This window comes from Engraulis encrasicolus, chromosome 3, assembly GCF_034702125.1.
Source record: "Engraulis encrasicolus isolate BLACKSEA-1 chromosome 3, IST_EnEncr_1.0, whole genome shotgun sequence".
Taxonomy (NCBI): Eukaryota; Metazoa; Chordata; class Actinopteri; order Clupeiformes; family Engraulidae; genus Engraulis; species Engraulis encrasicolus.
The window spans coordinates 21,168,137-21,187,537 of NC_085859.1; the positions used below are offsets into that span (position 1 = coordinate 21,168,137).

Sequence of the window (19,401 nt, forward strand, 5' to 3'; positions counted from 1 at the left end):
GGTCACATTGGGTGCCCATAGCAACCTATTATTTTGGCATATCTCCATATACTTAAAGAATCTCAAGTAGCAGTGGCTGAGATCTGAAGAGTTCAATGGAGGAAATTTAAGTCACGCCCCTTTAGGAGGAATTGATCCCAGTTTATTGCATTGTTGCCGCATAGAACAATTTACTTTGGTTACCATATTGAAAATATGTGCTGATGCTGCACGACTGAGCTTTATTTTCATCTTAAATAAGGGCAAGGTGCAAGTATACTTGAGCAGGTGAGATATCATTGTCAAGACTGACACAGGCATTTCACTGGCTGCAAAATGGATCGAGCTGACATTGTATCAGAGTCCAAAACAACATTAATAATAGATGAGTTGCTGAAAAGCAGGTCACACAAAATGATGGACAAACAGAAATCTGACATTCACACACACGCAGGCACGCACGTACACACACGCGCACAAGCACAGTTCGCGTTTTAACCCCTGAAATGTCCAAGGGCCAATCTGACTCTTGCACCCCTTCCAGAACTGGAGACTGAATTGATTATATTGAGAATGTCAAACTGCAGAAGAGCATAATTTGAAAGACAGAAATGCAATGGAGGATAAATTCAAATCTGACATTCAAACTTTGGCCTTGTTGAGCTTTATTTCTGGCAGCGGGTTGCACAGGGTCAAGCCCTTCATTGACTGAGGGAAAAGTGCACAGAATCTACCAGCAAGTTGGGGAAACAACAGCGAAGCCAGACAGTCAAACCAGACATGCCAAATATAAAAAGTCTGATTTCTATGCTTACTGGAAATAATGTATTACAGTATGTTTATCTTTTGAGAACAAAGTTCCTAATCTCTATATTGCATTTTCCTTATCTCTGTGTATGTATTGTAACGTGATTGACATTTGTTTTGTCTGTATGTTGACAATACATAGCCCTATCAAAGTCAGACTGGATGTGGTTTGATAAGCCAAAAAGCTTTGGGAATGAAAACGTGGAGCAATGCAAACAAGCAATCATTATATAACCAAATAGAACTACAACAACTTGCACAGGTCCCAAAGACATTTGAGATAATAAAGAAATATGTGTCAGTGAAGACACTGTACTTGCAATAAATGTAATCACAATCTCTGGGCTTGAGGAACACCTAGAACGCCCCAATAATATGGGCCTACTTTCCAAATCCTCTCATTATTCTAGAAAAGCCAGGGAAGAACATGACCATGACCATGCACCCTGGTGTGTCTCTGTGTCCCCTAGGGTACATCACCTCCTCCCCACCTCCCTGCTCCACAGGATGCCATGGAGCCTGGTGTCCTCTGCTTCTGCCATCTCTCCCTCAAACCTCCTGCAGCGGAGGGCAATGCTTCCCTCCTTCCTTCCTTCCTTCCCTCCCTCCCTCCCTCTGTCAACTTCCCGCTGTCTCGCACCTAAAATAAGACTTGGGAGGCTGAGCAGCAGATTCAAACTTTTTTTGAACTGGAGAAACTTTTACCTGTGCAACTCTTTCCGTTGTGTGTGGGGGTGGGAGACTCGGAGAAGATTCGGAGGGGGAATACATCGGCTGGCTAATTGCAGTGCTAATTACAGTGTTCCAGTTCTAGAACACTTGCCTTTGTGCTGTAAAACACACAAATGGCAACTCAACGCAACGGCGGTGCATTAATGCAGTCCCGCTAACACCCCCTCAGAGAGATTCTACTTTTGGAAAATGCAACCAGCACTTCACTCATAAGGCTGCTCATTACCGTATATAGCTACTGCATGCAGTCAGTTCCAGAACTTCCACTGTGTCAGACTCAGGGCTTCCTGTGTTCCATCCTATGCTATGATCATCTCATTATCCAATCACTAACACCAACCCTCCATGAAAGAGCTAGAGCTGTCCCGCAAGTGAGGTTTCCTCCTGGTTTTCCAAAAAAGATATGTTAATGTCTGAGTGTGCCTCAGTGTTTTTTTTTAGAATCCTTTTTATTTTCCCCTTTCAGTCTTTTTTTTGCTGCAAAATAGACAGAAAACCAGCAGCCATTTTTTTCTGGACCACCTTTAAGCAGTGTGGTGTGAACAGGTGCCTCAAAAAGAAACAGCTTGGCTGTGGAATGGGGTGCGATTGGGTACCCTTTGCGTTTTTTGGAATTTTTTTTGATGGCGTGGATTGCCTGGGCATGTTCCAATGGCACCAGATTGGTGAGAAGGCAAAACAATTTGTAACAATTTTGAAGGCGGAAAGTGAAACAGACTAGAGGAAAAGAAAATCGAGTGAGGTCTACAAAGCACAAGGGTGGGTGTAATCAGTCTTCATGACTGGTCTTGAATCAGGGAAGAGGGGGTCGGGGCACAAAAGCTTTCGGCCAAGATGATCTTGAGTGGCGACTGAACGTATCGCTAGACTTTTCGCACAGTAGCAAAAATTATACAATAATCATGCCACTCGTGTTGTCTATTCTACAGACAGCTATCTTACCAGAACACTCTAGATGCCTCAGTATGACGCATGGACTCAAAGGAATTCATCAAAGGAAAAATAAGAATTGAAATAGAGGTGATGTAGTTTGGCTGGCCATCTCTCTGCTCTGTCCGTGTTTGGACTAAAACATTGGCTCTTTGCTTTGCCTCAAGGCTGTGGTAGACTAGCTAATGAGAAATTATTGATTTGGCTGCAGAATGAAGAGAAAATCACAGGATGTTACCCTGTCCTGCATCTATACCCAAATGAAAACAGCATTCGCTTTGGTGAGGGGGTTGCTTTGAATGCATCAAGGTGAGGGGGAGGGGGTGGCTTTATGATGATGTCATCTCATTTCTGGGGGGTGTCTGATGTCATTCCAATTAGATCAGAGCGGTTAGTGAACCACCGAGGTGTCAGACCTTTGTACCCCCGCTTTCCTTTTTTCGTTCTTTAATCCTTCTCGGTCACTCAGAGTCCAGGCTTTTCCCCCACATGGCCGACCAACCCCTTCCCCGTCACCACCTTTCCATTGCCCCGAGGCGGCAAACTAATCTGATGGGCCTCCTCCAACATCCTCATCCATCCAGCGACCCCAAGGAGGACCAGAGTGAGCTTGTCCTGGATGGCAGGTCAATTACACGCAAGCTCCCCTGGACAGGGGCTGAGGGGACTGATGACTGGCCAGGAGAGGCTACGTCAGGCTGGAGGGCTGGAGGGTGAGGCCGGGTGTTCCTTTGGATGGCACAAGGCTAGACTCTGGCTAAAAGGAAACGGGGAAAGGGGGCTAGAATGGGCTGGGGCTGGGATGGCATGACTGCACTTGCTTCAACTCTTGGGGGATGAGATTTTAAGGATGAGTGGACAGAATGGAGCTCCAGGCCCATTGGCCTCCTCTCCATCCCCCTGCCTTCCCCTCGTGCCCATCCATGGCCGACAGTTCCAAAACCAGACAATGGGTGGTCCTCAATAGAGAAGGGGAAGGGGGGTGTCTGTCTGGACGGACGGAGGTCCCCTCGTGATGATTCAGTGGACAGAGAAATTGTTACACATTGAACAGAGGGGTGAGTCATGGCACGGCTGCGGGTGAAAAGCGATCTGCCTTCGATTCTCTTAAGAGGATTACCAAAAAGGCTGTGAGTATTAAAACAAAGTTTCAATCACCCCTGTTTGTGTGTGTGTGTGTGTTTTTTTTCCAGAATATCCAGACAAAACAATTGAATTAAGTTTCATGAGGGCTTTAAACAAACAACAACGCCGAAGATGTAAACAAATATGACAAATAAAGAGAATAGAATTTTTTTCATCAGTGATGAGATCATGAGAGGGGGGGGGGCGGTGAGAAGCGGGCAGCATTATAAATTATTCAAAATAGTGTTCTAAACTATACAGTTTCAAACTAGCTTATTATTTCACCGAGAGAAAAATAAAGCACTCCTGGACTCCCAGTTAGCGTGTTCCAGGCAGGCAGCCTGTGGAGAGAGAGATAGGGAAGGAGGGGGAGAGAGAGAAAGAAAGAAGGAGAGAGAGAGGGGGGGGAGAGAGAGAGAGAGAGAGAGAGAGAGAGAGAGAGAGAGAGAAAGAACGAAAGAAAGAAAAAGAAGAAGAAGAAGAAGGGGGAGGGAGAGAGAGAGAGAGAGAGAGAGAGAGAGAGAGAGAGAGAGAGAGAGAGAGAGAGAGAAAGAGAGAGAGAGAGATAGCTATATTTAGCCCTGCTCTTGTTCAAAGCAAAAACTCAAAACTCCCCACCCGTACCCTACCAATTACTGCTTAAGATGTCACGGCTACAGGTGGCACAGCAGGACAAAAGGGACGGAGGAGAGGTGGGATGGCATTACACTGCTCTCTCTCTCATCTCCAGGGATTCTCAGTGTGTGTGTGTGTGTGTGTGTGTGTGTGTGTGTGTGTGTGTGTGTGTGTGTGTGTGTGTGTGTGTGTGTGTGTGTGTGTGTGTGTGTGTGTGTGTGTGTGTGTGTGTGTGTGTGTGTGTGTGTGTGTGTGTGTGTGTGTGTGTCTCTCTCCTTCTAAGCCTGTGCTAGTTTAATGCGGTCATTTGCAGAGGATATGAGCTGCCCTGGCAGTGCTTCCAGTGTTTACAATGCTGGGCCAGGCTCACAAAAATCGATATCAAACGCACCAAGACAGACCGCTCTGAAGTCACTGGCAGGATGGGCACATTTCTAGTCAGAGAGGGCTTATCGAGAATGAGACCACTGTGATGACTCAAATCTAGGGGCCAGACAGTTGTGCTCTGGGATTTCTTTTGAGCCGTTTCCTTCCTTGCCACGTCTTTGTTGTTTGTTGTTGTTTTGGCTGTGCGTCATCCTAGTTACTCAAACACAAGAAGAAAAGAGATTACGATCACCTCTTGGACAGGAAATGGTTACCGAAAGTATATACCAACAGCTGTCAATAAAGAAAACAGAAGAGGGTTCATTTTTAAGACTTTTAAGCAACAACTATTAGGTTACAAGAAGTCCATGTCCCTGACTGACATTAAAATCATCTAGAAGAAGTGGAGATATCAAAACCAGAAGGCGGACAAAATTACACGCTGCATACATGTACGCTTACAACGTGGAGGAGACCGAAGGTCCAGTCCAGTCCAGGGGAAAGTTTGAAAACAGCAAGATGATCGTGGCATGGCTCGTCGCAGTGTGACTGAGATTCACTATTTGGTAACACATGAGAATATGTTTCAGCTGTTAGCAACTAAAAATGCCCAATTACAGTTAGTATAAGTGACTTGTAAGACATGTGTTAAGCAAAAGCAAGGGCCTACTAGGTCCTTATGATTATGTGAATGATTAGGGCTTATTAGAAACAGACATGAAATTTGTGAATACACGCCTTACAAATGACTGTCTGCATAAAGCCTGCCTCAAACTACACGATTATCGTCCGGAGTCTCGGCTGAAAACACCCCTTACTGCTAACCAAAGGTCTCCTAAAGGGGCGTTCACCTGACATCACATGGATCCCGGAAAAGACAGAGCCTGAGCTCATCTACCCTCTTTGCCAATTCTAAATCCTTATCCACTATTCTTCTATGCTTAGCTCACCCAAACACCCTTGTAGACTGCTTAAGCTGAATGTGTGTCTGTTTTTCCATTGATGAGGACTGTGGTTGATATGGCGCCCGTCACCATGACACAAAGGCCTTCTTCTGAGGGACAGACATGCACTCCTTAAAGATGGCCTCTCAACGTCATTTGATTAATATTGCTGTGTTCCCCATTGTTATTGAATGTGTTACGCGATGGTCCTGTTTTAAAAAACGTTCTGGTTGCTTTGTTTCAAGCCGTTTTTGCAAGCCAGCAATGTGGCTTGTGGAGAAACGAGAGGGTGTTCCGTGTTTCTCGTGGAAAAGCGTCTCTGATTGGCTCACTCGTCCTGCTCTCGTGGAAATGCGTCTCTGATTGGCTCAGTCCTCCTGTTCTTGGATAGAATGTAATGTGAAACAGAGTCGCCACTTCTCCGGGTGGTACTGCACTATAGGGGCGCCAACGGAGGCGTGCATGCTCCATTCAGGGCTGTGCTCTTTCGACAGCGACCCCTAGGCGAGCTGCAGGCACGGAGCAACCAGAGTGGGCTTGCTGTATGGATGAGGCTTTGTGCTGTGTGTGTACCTGAGAGTAGCAACCAGCTGATAGCTAAGCTATGCTAGATTTCGGGCCACCAGACGTTGCTTGTATTGAAAACAAGCAGAAAAAAATTACTCTACATGTTTTTAGAAAAATGGGTCGAAATAAACCTTTGTGGGCAACGCCTTCTTTCGACGTGACGAAACACAGAAAGGCTTTCGTGATTCGCTTGTTTCTCTGCATTATTAATGTAAATTGGGAAACACCGGGAAACACAGCCAGGCGAGGTGACGCACCGCTATGAGAGCCTTGCAAGTGAGTTTAACTTGGGGTGACCGTCCGATCTTCAAAAGGAGTGAGTAAAACTGTTTTATCGGAAGTTGGCCTTTAAAGGGATCTTCTCCATGGTCCGCCATTTTGAATTTCCAGAAATAGCCATTTTTAGCTGCAATAATGACTGTACTTGGGCCATACCAGAAAATATTAGTCTATTACTTGGTAAACTATCATGAAAAGGTCAAATTTGGCAATAGGCGACACAGTTTCAATGAGCAGCATTGTTGCAGTACCTTTTTTGACCATTTCCTGCACAGTGTCCCTTTAATAACACCCAGCCCTGATATGAGCCTCTTCTCACGCCTTACACTCAGTGCTCAGGGTACGTCACAGCCCATTATAGACTAACTCATTTCTGCATTGAATTCATATTCTTAGGTGCCGCCCATGGTTCACCATGACTGATGTCATCCAGTAATCCCAATTATAGGGGGGAGTTTACTGTATGTCTGTGTGTGTCTGTGTGTATGTGTGTGTATGTGCGGGTGTGTGTGTGTGCGTGTGTGTGTGCATAATAGACATGTTAGTGGATGTGAAGTCCTTGATGGAAGGCAAATTGTTTCCCGAGGGCAGCCCCCGCCACCCCCCACCCCACCTCCCCTCATCACAACCCCTCTTCATGGTCGTCAAAAAAGCAGTGGGTCATCATGATCTTGAATCTATTAAAAGAAGCCGCACCGCATATTTCCAGCCCCCTGCTTCGTCTTATCTCCAAAGCCGCCGAGTCATAGCAATTATAATTCCAACGCGCCTTCCGTCGGTCTGAAAACTAGGGTCCCTTCGCTCCTCACTACACCTCCCTTTACTTCCCTCTTAGTCACTCACTATTTTCATTCTGCCTCGCATCTCCATGTCTCGTTCTTTAACACACTCACGCATACACGCACGGACACACGGACGGACACAGACACAGGCACAGACACACGCACACACAAACACACACACACACACGAGAGAGTAGAGTAAGATAAGAGAGGGAGGCTGAGAAGAAAGAGAGTGGCCACATAGCAGGCACTTGCTTGTACATAAACGGGAGGAGAGAAAACATCAGAAGGACACTTGAGGGAATTTTGAACATCCCCATCAAAACAAAACAAAACAGCTGTTGAGGAACATTATACTCAAGAGGGGATATGAGCCCATGAGTTGGAGTTAGACTTCTTTACTGTCCATTACACTTGAAATGTAACATTTCCTTTAGAATGATCAGCGGAGCACTATAGGCTCTTTTCCACAGCAGGTTTTCTGGTAGGCCTACAGCTTGACACAGCGTGACTCGCATGCCACTTTTTGCTTTTCGATTGGGTCGAGTTGCGCTGTGTCGAGCTGTGGGCCTACCAGAAAACAGGCAGCGGAAAAGAGCCTTATGTACGATACTGGAGGTGTCGTCTAAGGGCAGTCATGGGCAAGCAGTTGGTTGTCAGGCTTGTAGCCCAAAGGTTGCCGGTTCGATTCCAGACCCGCCAGGTTGTTGGGGGATGCAACCTATCCTCCTCTATGACTGAGGTACACTGAGCATGGTACCGTCCTGCCCCACTGCTCCCTTGGGGTGCCGTCTTGGGCCCCTTGCACAGGTAAGGCATGAATGCAATTCTACTCTGTGCAGTGAACACGGTGTCTCCCAGGTGGGGCCAAAGGGGTTCTCATTCATGTTTTCCACCAATTTGACTCTGCCACAACCTCAACATAGAGGTTCGGAAGATCAACCCTCGTAGTTGTGTCAATATTACACCGTGTACACACGTCTGCGTACCTTGCATCCGGTGTCACACCCCCCACAAAATTGTCATAAAATACGCATGGCAACACGTTCGCACAGCACACGTATTCTGCTGCAAGCATAACCCAGGGCTGACTTGCCTGCAACTATAACAATACCATATACTGTATACTAAGCCCACGGACAAATGAATGCCACTTAACAGCTTTGATGAAAAAAATATTCTTGGCTGGCATCTTAAATAATGGATGGTGTCTGCTGAGAATTCAGCTCCCACCAAGAAACAATTAGCAGCTTCAATCTGCCTGCGCAAAAATATTTTAAATCACTTTGATTTGAGGGAGAAAGAAATGGGGGGAAAAAAGCCAAATTCTCACACTTGCTCTGCCAACTGGCCCATTTGCATACCAATGCCAACGTGAGACATGTTGCCGCTAAATCCTACTGGGACAGCCATTTGGAGGAGGTGACCAGGAATCTTACCAATGCCGCTCACGAAGAACAAAAAAAAGCATTCTCTACCTCAACGGTCACACCAACTCAAGTAACTCAAAAAAAACAAACTACGCTGTTCCACTCTTACTGATGGTAATAATAATACAGCCAATATTTTATTCAACTCGGCAGCGATATGCATAATTACAGGCGAGAGTGGTGGTTAATTATTCATGAGTATAATCTCGTAATGAAATGATTCAATAGCGCTGCTTCACAGGGTAACGGTCGCCTCATATATATTGCAAGCAGCTGTACGGTGGATTGGCCAAAGGAGAGTGGACGGTGCACGAGAGAATGCAATCATGTCCAGAGGTGATGACATTTTTTCACTAATCAGTATGGAGACATTAAAGAACAGAACCACAAGAATGAGACCATTGATGCAGAATAATATTGGCCATGAGTTATGTCAAATGTAAAATTCATGTGTAATTAAAAATCTTTTCCTCGTACACCACATGAAGTCAACATGCATAGTGCATGATTTCAGGTAACCACGTGTACCTTCACCGTCACCGTCCCCTCAGTGGCTGATATCAGCATAATAAACCACTGTTCTTTATTATTCTTCTCAGACCTTGTGCTCTACAGGTTCAAGAGTATGCTAAAGTGTGGTGTGTGTGTGTGTGTGTGTGTGTGTGTGTGTGTGTGTGTGTGTGTGTGTGTGTGTGTGTGTGTGTGTGTGTGTGTGTGTGTGTGTGTGTGTGTGTGACGGTTTGCATGTAATGTACAGTGTGTGTGTGTGTGTGTGTGTGTGTGAGAGAGAGTGAGAGAGAGAGAGAGAGAGAGTTTGGGGCAGCTGGCATGCGACACGTGTGTGTGTGTGTGTGTGTGTGTGTGTGTGTGTGTGTGTGTGTGTGTGTGTGTGTGTGTGTGTGTGTGTGTGTGTGTGTGTGTGACGGTTTGCATGCAACGTACAGTGTATGTGTGTGTGTGGATGGGGCAGTTTGCATGCAATGAGTGTGCGTGTGCGTGTGTGTGTGTGCAGAGTGAGAGTTGGGACTGTTTGCATGCAACACATGTAGCCTCTCCGGGCAGCAGCCACCCATGAAGGGCACCCCACCTAACAGAGGAGGAGCACCGGAGCAGGCTAGCAGAGATCCCACCATTAGTCACACTCTCCTGACACCCCACAACACACACACACGCACGCACACACACACACACACACGGGCACGCACACACACACACACGGGCACGCACACACACGGGCACACACACACAAACACACACACACAAACACACACACACATGCACGCACGCACACAGACACACACACGCACACCTCTGACACCCCACCCCATCACTCGCACGCACACGCACACACCTGACACCCCACCACACACACCAACTTCATATCGCTCTCTGTGTGGCTACAAGTCTGAATAAACACACAAGAAACACACACACACCAATATTACACATGCATATCCACCAGAGGCGATTCCTCTTTGAGTACAAGGGAGGCGCCGCCTCCTGTCCAAAATCACGGAGAATAGTATGTAAACTAATGCTTTACACAACTTAATAACATTGCTATTTCAGACCCAGCTCCATAGAAAATGCATGTGCTCAACTTAGATATGAAACCAATCTGTTATAAGATCCCGAGGCTCGCACGAGTTTTTTTCCGCTCATGACAACGCAAGCGAGTCGAGTCTCAATGGACTTCAATGGCATGTGGGATTGTACGATTTTTCAATGGCAAAATGCTAAACGGTCATTGGCTATTGCCGTGAAATTTTTTTAATTTTGAGACTGAGCCTCACTGGGAGTGAATGGAGAAGAGAGAGGAGGGGGGAGGGACCGGAGACTGGAGCTCCGACTTGTGATTGGGTGAACCCCGTGTCAGTAGGCTACATTAGTTGATTTCATTTCGAAATGCGGATATGTTATTAATTTGACTGAGAAGTTTCGTCGTGGTAACCAGCGGGGAAGCTATTCATTGCGGTGTACTCCAGTTTTGTGTACATATTCTTGTAAACCTAGTGACACGAGTGTTGCGAATAAAGTCTTAATAGTGGCATGTCCTTATCCTTTTTAATCTCCCAATTCAAAAGTTGAAGTTGCCCACTTTTCGTTAGGGCTAGCTTGCAAGAAAGCTAGAGAGCTATGCAAAATGCCAAGCATTGTGGATTAAATTCTGGCGAATTCCAGTCGTCCTTATGAGGAGAAAATGAATATCAAGGAGCAGAGCAGAGCACTGCCTAATATTGACTTGGTGAAAACGGTAGGGAAGAACAACCGTTTCTTTTGAGCTTTCGTGGTGTCTTATCAACTGGTTAACTGCCAAGTCCCGTGAGTGGCGAGTCCTTGTTTCCTACTGTGTTGGCAATGTCTGGTAAATAATTAAAGATTTTGCGACCTCTAGTGGTAAGTTAAGCCGTGCACCCAGTAATGAACAAAGACAACGAAGGCAAACTAAATCACATCATTATGTGGCGGAGGTAGGCCTAATGATAATAATAATAATAATAAAAACATTTCCCTATGAATAGGCTACAAGGGGGATAATGATTAATGATTAACAAATTTGTTTCAACAAGAGTCCTTTAGTGTGTGAGGCCATATGTGGCTCAGGACCAATGTAAGATGTGTGTCAAAATCCCCCCCCCTTTATTTTTGCGTTCTGGACATATTGTAATTGAACAGCCTCCCCTGTTTGACAGACTACCAGCCGCCACTGATATCCACAGCCATGCCTGGAGGTGCTACAACATGCGTATGCATCTCATTGGATTAGAATTCATATCCCTTTTTCTGTGCATTATTTCTTATCTATGCATGTATGCATGCATGCAGCTGTGTGAAATGGTATTTACCCATTTATTGTCTGTATGTATGGAGTTCTGAGCAATTTGATTTGTTTTCCAATGCGTATCTTGTATTGTGTATTAGCTGCTAGCTGCTCCAGGATAAATAACGGAACTTTAATCTAGAAACGTGTGTCCATGCCACTGAATGCACCCTTTGTTCTACTTTGCTCCATGCACTGACTCGATCTGGATCTGGCTGACACGGACAAAATGGACATTGCATAAAAACGGGAAATCGACAGGTTAATGCCGTGTACAGACCAGGAGCGAACGGAGCGAATGAAACGACGGAAGTCATTATTTCTCTATGGAGGGCACGCGACCTGCGCTACCAAAGCGAATTCGCCAGGAGCGAAGCTTCTTCCGCTACCAGAACGAATTTTGACGATTTAACTAAATCTAATCGCAGGCGAATTCGCTCTGACGCTGTTCGGCGAAAGCCAATGTCCCAGGCTGTCAAGCAAGAGCCGTTATGTGATTAGCTGAATCAAACATGTCAATGCTGCGTCTCGAGTGAATACAGTGAATTCTAGGCGAAACTTCTTTTGCTACCCACGCTACCAGGCAGCGTAGTAGGACACGGCATAACAGTCCATAACTTGGTTAGTAACTACTAGATTTATTTGCGGTCCTTTGAATTTCTAGCACTATTAGCGGACAAACTGTTAATGGAAAATCTAGAGATTATGGTAGGTGGGTGGGTCATGAAAATATTCTTTTGGATGCCCGCTGAAAAAGTTTGGGAACCACTGATACTGTATTCCATTGGTTCTCAAAGTGGGGGTCCATGGCACATTGTCAGGGGATCCATGAAAATAATAATTATAATAAAGTCACGTCCCAATTTCTACCCATAGAAGCTGATAGCTTGGTGTACCTGGTGTTACCTGCCAGCAGAATAATAAAAACAAATCTATCAATATCTGAGGTCCGTATCTCGAAAGTGTCTTTGCTAACGACAGTAGCAACGTCCTTCGTAAGAGCGACTCAACTCTCTCTCGACAGCGATGCTCACCACTAAATACAAGGGAATGGTGAGACGGTCTTAAGACGGTCTTAAGATGGTTAGCAACGACAAGAATTGAGAAACGGACCCCTGAAACAGTCGAATAACGACATCCCCTCAAAATATTCTGCTCCATTAAGGTTCCTTGTCCCAAAAAAGTTAGAGTGTCCCTGCTGTAGATTCACAGCTAAATCAGTTAGTCAGCAGCATAGCATAAGGGGTTGATGCCAAAGGACTATAAACCTGAGCGGCCTATCAAGAGTATCAGATGGGGAATGAGCCACTTAAATGCAACATAACAAGTCTGATGAGAGTTTATGAGGCATAATACAACAACAGCACCCATCAGAGACTCCCCTATGTGAGAGATAATCAGATAAACATACATCCACATATATGAGAGGGGGGGGGCAGATAGAGAGCAAGAGAGAGAGTGGAGTGATCAAGAGAAAAAGTGAGAGAGACAGAGAGAGAGACAGAGAGAGAGAGAGAGAGAGAGAGAGACAGAGAGAGAGAGAGACAGAGAGAGAGAGAGAGAGAGAGAGAGAGAGAGAGAGAGCGAGAGAGAGAGAGAGAGAGAGAGAGAGAGAGAGAGAGAGAGAGAGAGAGCGCGAGCGAGCGAGCAAGAGAGAGAACTCATTCACAGCGTCACATCACTGCAGCACTTCCAATTCATTAGAGGATGCCAGCTGAGAGGAGAGTTAATATCCCATCCAGAGTCATTGGCCCAGGTCCTACTGAGGACCAAAGGCCCTTAGGGCCAACACACACATGCGCTCCACAGAGCCCCTCTGTGGAATATCCCATCCACTAACGTTTGGCACTTACCTCGCTTTTCTCAAGCATGGGTAACAGTTTCTTAAATAATATATGAGTGGGTAGTGATTCATTTTGTGCTGTATAGAGTCCAGGAGGAGGCACGCAGAAAATTGAAAGTCCAGAGTAATTACGTCGAGGAGGAAATGACACATTAAAAAGCGCAAGCATTGGGGAAATGAGTTGGCTTTAATAAAGGAAATGGTTCATGAAGTAAGGCTAAGGTGGGAGTGACAAATAATCTATTTTCTAATCTTACAAAAGCGAAATGATACTTAAAAAAAAAATCAGTTAGTTATTCATTGGAATTCAAGTTAGAAGACTCTTTTTTCATCTACCTGGTCGCTGAATTTCCTATTTTCTATTGCGACAAAATACACAAGAGATTGCAATTTTCCTATTTTTTTCTATTGTGAGAAATGGCATATTCTGAGGAGGTCTTGAATGCCATGCCATGAAAGATGAAGGCTCCGCCGCAGGACTCATCTGACATCTCTGCAGTGGTGCAGTGGTGTCCTTCTGCCCTCTGAACTTAGTGCTTTCATCCTCCACCCACTGAAAAGCTCTTGTCGAGACGGAACTCAATCATCCGCCTCACCGCTGCTCCCGACAGAGTCAAAACTCATCATCAAGCCCCCTAACGTACAAAATGGGTTTGAACCAGATGACCGTGACACTCAATCTGAGAAACGTCTCACCATGTGTTACCCTAGAGCCAATGTACTGTACACGGCATGCAGGAAAGCCGACAAGGTGGGGATTAACAGGTAATTTCTCCTAGGCTCATGGAGAAAGGGGCGCCCAGAATTGGGTCCTCATGACATTGTAAGTATTGGGTGGGGCGGGGGCCTTTTAGATGACTTTGTCCTGGGCCCAACCAAAGCCGTCAGTGACCCTGACTACATGGCTAAAATAATCCATGCACGTTCACCTTACACATAGACAACAACTGATGCCTTATAATGCCACGTCACAGGACCCAAACCAGGAGATCAATGTGTCTGCTTGGTTAAATTCATTTTCACGTTCGCCCCTGCTTTAGTCTCACAAGGGGATGACGGTAGAACCTTGTCGGGTGGCAAGGCTGAAGGAAAGTCACAGAGGATATAAAATCCCCCCGACTGCCACACCTCTTGTGCAGGCAGACGGGCATGGCATGGCGGTGGCGGTGGGCGAGGGTAATGACTGGGGCTTTAAGCGAGAATGAGCGCACTGGTCTTGTCTCGTCTCGGCGTAAACACAAATGACGGGCTGCCGGTATGCCTGCCCTCCGGCCTGAGGATTATTATTCACATCCAAGAGACGACTATTAAAGCGGCCCTCTCTCTCTCTCTCGCACACGCCAACTTCAGAGAGGCAATTAGGATCCGCTTCATCCCAACAGCTCCCACTATGACCTTGGAGCTCTCCCGCTCTCTCTCTCTCTCGCTCTCCCGCTCTCTCGCTCACTCTCTCTCGCTCTCTCTCGCTCTCTCTCTCTCTCTCTCTCTCTCTCTCTCTCTCTCTCTCTCTCTCTCTCTCTCTCTCTCTCTCTCTCTCTCTCTCTCTCTCTCGCTCTCTCTCTCGCTCTCTCTCGCTCTCTCTCGCTCTCTCTCGCTCTCTCTCGCTCTCTCTCGCTCTCTCTCAGCAAATGAGCAGTGGAGGGGAATGAGAAAGGGAGAGGATGTTCAGAGGATGAGGGTGGATGAGGAGGAAGGAGGAGAGGATGCAAGTCGTGCTCAGCCTAGCCGGCTGCCTGTCTGCCTAGCTTTCCTGCCATTTCTCCTCTCCTTGACTTTTCCAATGTTTTTCTCTGTCGGGAGTTTGTTTTTTATGACATTCAGCATTCAGGTGCTGGGGCCCTGGCAGCAAACAGACGGCAGCTTGACTTTACAAAGTTCATGCATAATCATTGCAGGGGGAGGAAAGGCATTTATGCAGCCCGTCCCTTCTGACACAAACACTGATAAGCCTTGTGGCCTGTGAAAAACAGATTATATTAAATCTGTCACAGACGTGAAAGCTACTGTTCCAATAACACCTGTGCATTTTAAAGTGTCAATACACATGAATGACACTTGGCAGCGTACGTTGGCAATAACATAATTAGAAGTGCAAACCGTACACCTTTAAAAAATAACAATGAAGGTCAAAAGCTCACAATAACAGTCTCATTTGCATAGCCTTAATATTCATACGTTTTAATTTCTCAAGTTTTACAGCTAATATCTCTCCATATGTCAAACCACACAGGATGTCAACGATTTGAGGACTCCAATGCAGTTTTTAGCAAAACAGCAAAGTGATACTTCTGCCACAGGATCTCAATGATGACATTCGACTTCAACTACTATTGCACATGATGTGGCGCAAATAGAAAACACATAAAAGAGTATTTAAGACCATGCAGTCACCCTGTGAATCAGTAATCAACTTAAACCCCCCTGACCATACACTTAATGTGGTTCAAATGTAAGCAAATTGATCAAAAGGGTCAATATGGGCACTTTGCAGATCAATAACACAACAGGCCTCGGTAATGGTCTGTCAGGACTGCATCCAGTTAGGCGATTACAGAATGGTCAAATTCTTCCATTATCGCCCGCCCCTGTGTAGTACTCTAAGCTTTATTGTGAATAGATTTCATTTGTATCATAGATTCATAGATTTCATTTATTTATTCATAGATTGTCTCGCATCGTCAGAATGCAGTCGTGGTCAAGCTAACTGAAACAAATGTCCTCTCAAAATTCATTGGCCTATTGATTTTAAAAATGATGGTGAATGCTTTTGCTACTTTGTCCTACCATCTAACATAATAATGACACCTTATACACAGAGCAGTGGAGCAGAGCAAGGCATAATGGATCATCATAACTACGCTGAAAGAAAGAGTACACCTTTTTTTAGGGAGGGGGCAACAGTGTTTGGTATGCCTGTGCACATCAGGTTAACATAAGTAATGGATAGTGTCCCTGGCGTAAAGTTTCTTACAACAACAAAATATGATGGCTATTAGCAACTGTCATATATAGTACGCGCAGTACGTGACTGGATTAAATGTTAACAGTCCCATATTTTACTCACCTTTGGATGATGAGAAAGACCCATACAAATATCAGGCCTGTCTGACGTCCATTAGATGTGGCCCATGGGCAACGTGCCTAGAAAAAAAAAAACAGAAGGGAGAAACCGTTTTAGACATTAGGGGCTACAGGGGAAAAGAGTAGGAGTCTTTTATTTAAAAAGGCGTTAAGACTAGAGATGCGGCCTCAGTTTTTGATGGAGCGAGAACAGGATTTATGTTCTGGCATTTGGAGATTTAATTTGGCCCTGCATAACACCAGGAGACACTCCTTGCCTGTTCAAGAAAACCCAGAGCGGCACATCCTCCTCCCCACCCACCAGGATAAATGCCACTGATAAATGCCACCGTAAATGAAAAGGGAGACCGCGGCAGAATCTCTAACCCGTTTACTCACAAAGCACCAAAAAGGAATAACTTAAGTTAATACACATCGACATTACATGGACGCCTTTGAAAGGAACAGGGAAACAAGGGGAGGGAAGAAGGGGCAGTTTTGCAATAGAGACAGGGGTAGGCAACGGTCTTGGGACCCCTCCAACTTCCCCAAACAGGGACCCTCAAATCAGCTGCCCACTACCCAGTGCTTGTTAAAAGAACAGATTCGTAGGACCCACTAGCTAAATTCACCGTGGCCCCCCAAATGGCTGAATCCACCACTGAAGGGGAAGTTGGGAGAGTGTGCCATTCGAGGGGTCTAACTGACTACCCAAGCCAGCCAGCCAGCCAGCCAGCCAGGCAAGTCACGTTAGCTCGCCAAGCAAGCCCACCACAGAGTTATGCATCCCACTTAAATCTGAACTTGTGACAGAGAGCCAGGCTGCTGCTGCTGGAGTCAACACAAAACAGCTGGGCAGGGAGCGTGTAGCGTGACCCCTTGAAACACGCTCCCACAGCCTGCACGCCAACATGGCAGCCTGACATGCAGATGGTGAGGCCCCCCGGCTCAGGTCCAGCAGAAATGGAGGAGGAGGAGGAGAAGGAGAAGAAGGAGAAGGAGGAGGAGGAGGAGAAGAAGAAGGAGAAGAAGGAGAAGGAGAAGAAGAAGAGGAGGAGGAGGGGGAGGAGGAGGAGGAAGAACGACACAAAGATGAAGACAAAACAGGGGGAAGACAAAGACTAAGAAGAAAGAGGAAGAAGAGAGAGGAAGAAGATGGGCCTGGCTCTTATTTTCCAACTCAACAGATTAGTCTGGCTTTTAGTCGGTGGGTTTGGAGCGCTCATAAAAACCCACACTGACAACCCCACAGATGGGATCCTGGGCAAACAGACGGGGGGCAAACAGACAGCACATCTGTGTAGCCGCGTCAAGTGGTCAAAACACAGCTGGATCATCAGTTGCACCCACGCTTAGGCCTACTGCATTTCCGGTGATGGGGCAGTGCAACTGGCGGTAGAGGGTCCACAGTGCTTTTCCTAACAGGCTCGAATGTGAAGACAATGCATTGTGGGGTATGAGTGGCATGGTGAGGGCAACATGGGGGATGGGGCTATAAGAGGTCGGGGGTGGGGGGTCGGGAGGGACTGCACATCTGTCCAGCCTTAATTCCACTGTCTGGTCATCCCACAGCTGGAATCAAAACACTACACAGGACAACAGAACCGATAATACTAGCTTGGAAAAAAATGAAGTTATTTTTATAGTCCCGGATTTAAATGGTTTACAGCTTAACAGCTATCCCTGCATGTCCAATGGAATAATTAAGTCTGCATGATGGGCTCACACAGTGCAATGCGCCTGGTCAAGAAAGAGAAAGAAAGAGCAAGGAAGGAAAGGAGGAATAAAAAAAAAACCTCCCTCACTTAGTGTGAAAAGCCTGCCTTGTTTAAAATGTGACGACATTTACAATTCCCGGGAGACCGGTGCGAGGGCCAAGCAGCAGCAGCGGTGGCCTCATTCACAGCCTACAAGTCTCTTGTCTGCACTACTACACTGCACACTGTTTGCTTACACTGCCTATATCAAGGCTTGCCGATTCAGGGTACACACGGCTATAAAAAAGAATTGGACTGTGACTGATTTCTGAGCTCCCCCATGGTCAAATTTTAGGGTTTATTTAATTTATTGTCTTGTATTGCGGCATGAATGTTATCGTTGGCTCTGCACGCATTCACCTCAATTCATTTTTGGCCCATTAAATTCAGAACAATCTGGGCACCCCTGTCTCTCACACCAGGCTTTGGTGGGCCTTCTGTGTGAGCTTACAGGACAAAAGACACTAGTAAAACACACACACACTCACTCACACACAGAAAAATCCCCTTTCTATCAAGCATTTTTATATGGCAGTGCCTTGGTACCACTGTGTCTGCCTAAAACCAGACCCATTTGTCTTGCTCGACTATTTGCACATTTAAACACGGGTGGCAAGCAGACAACATCCCATAATTATACCTTTGACCCAAGCTATTGGGGTATTTTTTTCCCGGGTTTTCCAAATGTAGCAATTTTCACCGCTTTTAAAAGAGTGGATTTTAGAGTCTCTGTGCGACTGACTGCATCTTTGCTGCATAAGGGCTTATGTGTTCAAGAAAAAGGTCTGGTTGCATTCCTCAACCGCTGCTGTGCTTCACCAGACACAAAGCAGTATTCTTGAAATACCCAGGCACAGGCATGAATGCACAGTGTTATTTTTGGGGGCATGGGAGGTTTCAGGGGGCTCCAAAAATCTTTTGCGAGGTGAAACAAACTGGTTGTGGAGTTTTGGGGAAGACTTCAACATTTTGAAGAGTTCTATTTTAGTTTGTGATGTGAAGAGAAAAGAGGGGATATAGTGTACTGTGAATGTCATGTAGGGGATTAAACTAGGCTCAAACCAGAGGCCACAACACTGTGCTCCAAGTGCGTGCGTGCATGCGTGCGTGCGTGCGTGCGTGCGTGCATCCATCCATCCATGTGAGTGGCAGATGTTGTAGCAGGGTGTGTGTGTGGTAGAGAACCACCATCAGAGGTTACGGGGCCACAGAGTTGCATCTGACTCAAATCGATTACAAAACAATAAGCTGTCCATTGTCCATCTTGGTGGTGGTGGTGGAGGTGGTGGGGGTCTAGCAGTGTGACAGGGAAGCCTGATGAAGATGAAGCAATGCTGGGGGAGCTTGAGCTGTCTGGCTCCTAC

General features: G+C 46.1%; 1 protein-coding gene across 1 annotated transcript in view; it reads right to left on the reverse strand.

Annotated features, from left to right (window-relative positions):
• The window catches only part of arvcfb (ARVCF delta catenin family member b), a 289,566-nt gene that overhangs the window by 208,389 nt on the left and 61,776 nt on the right, over positions 1-19,401 (reverse strand). The window contains exon 2 of the mRNA XM_063194968.1: positions 16,285-16,361. The gene's annotated coding sequence lies outside the window, so the exon portion shown is untranslated. The remainder of the gene's footprint in view (positions 1-16,284; positions 16,362-19,401) is intronic.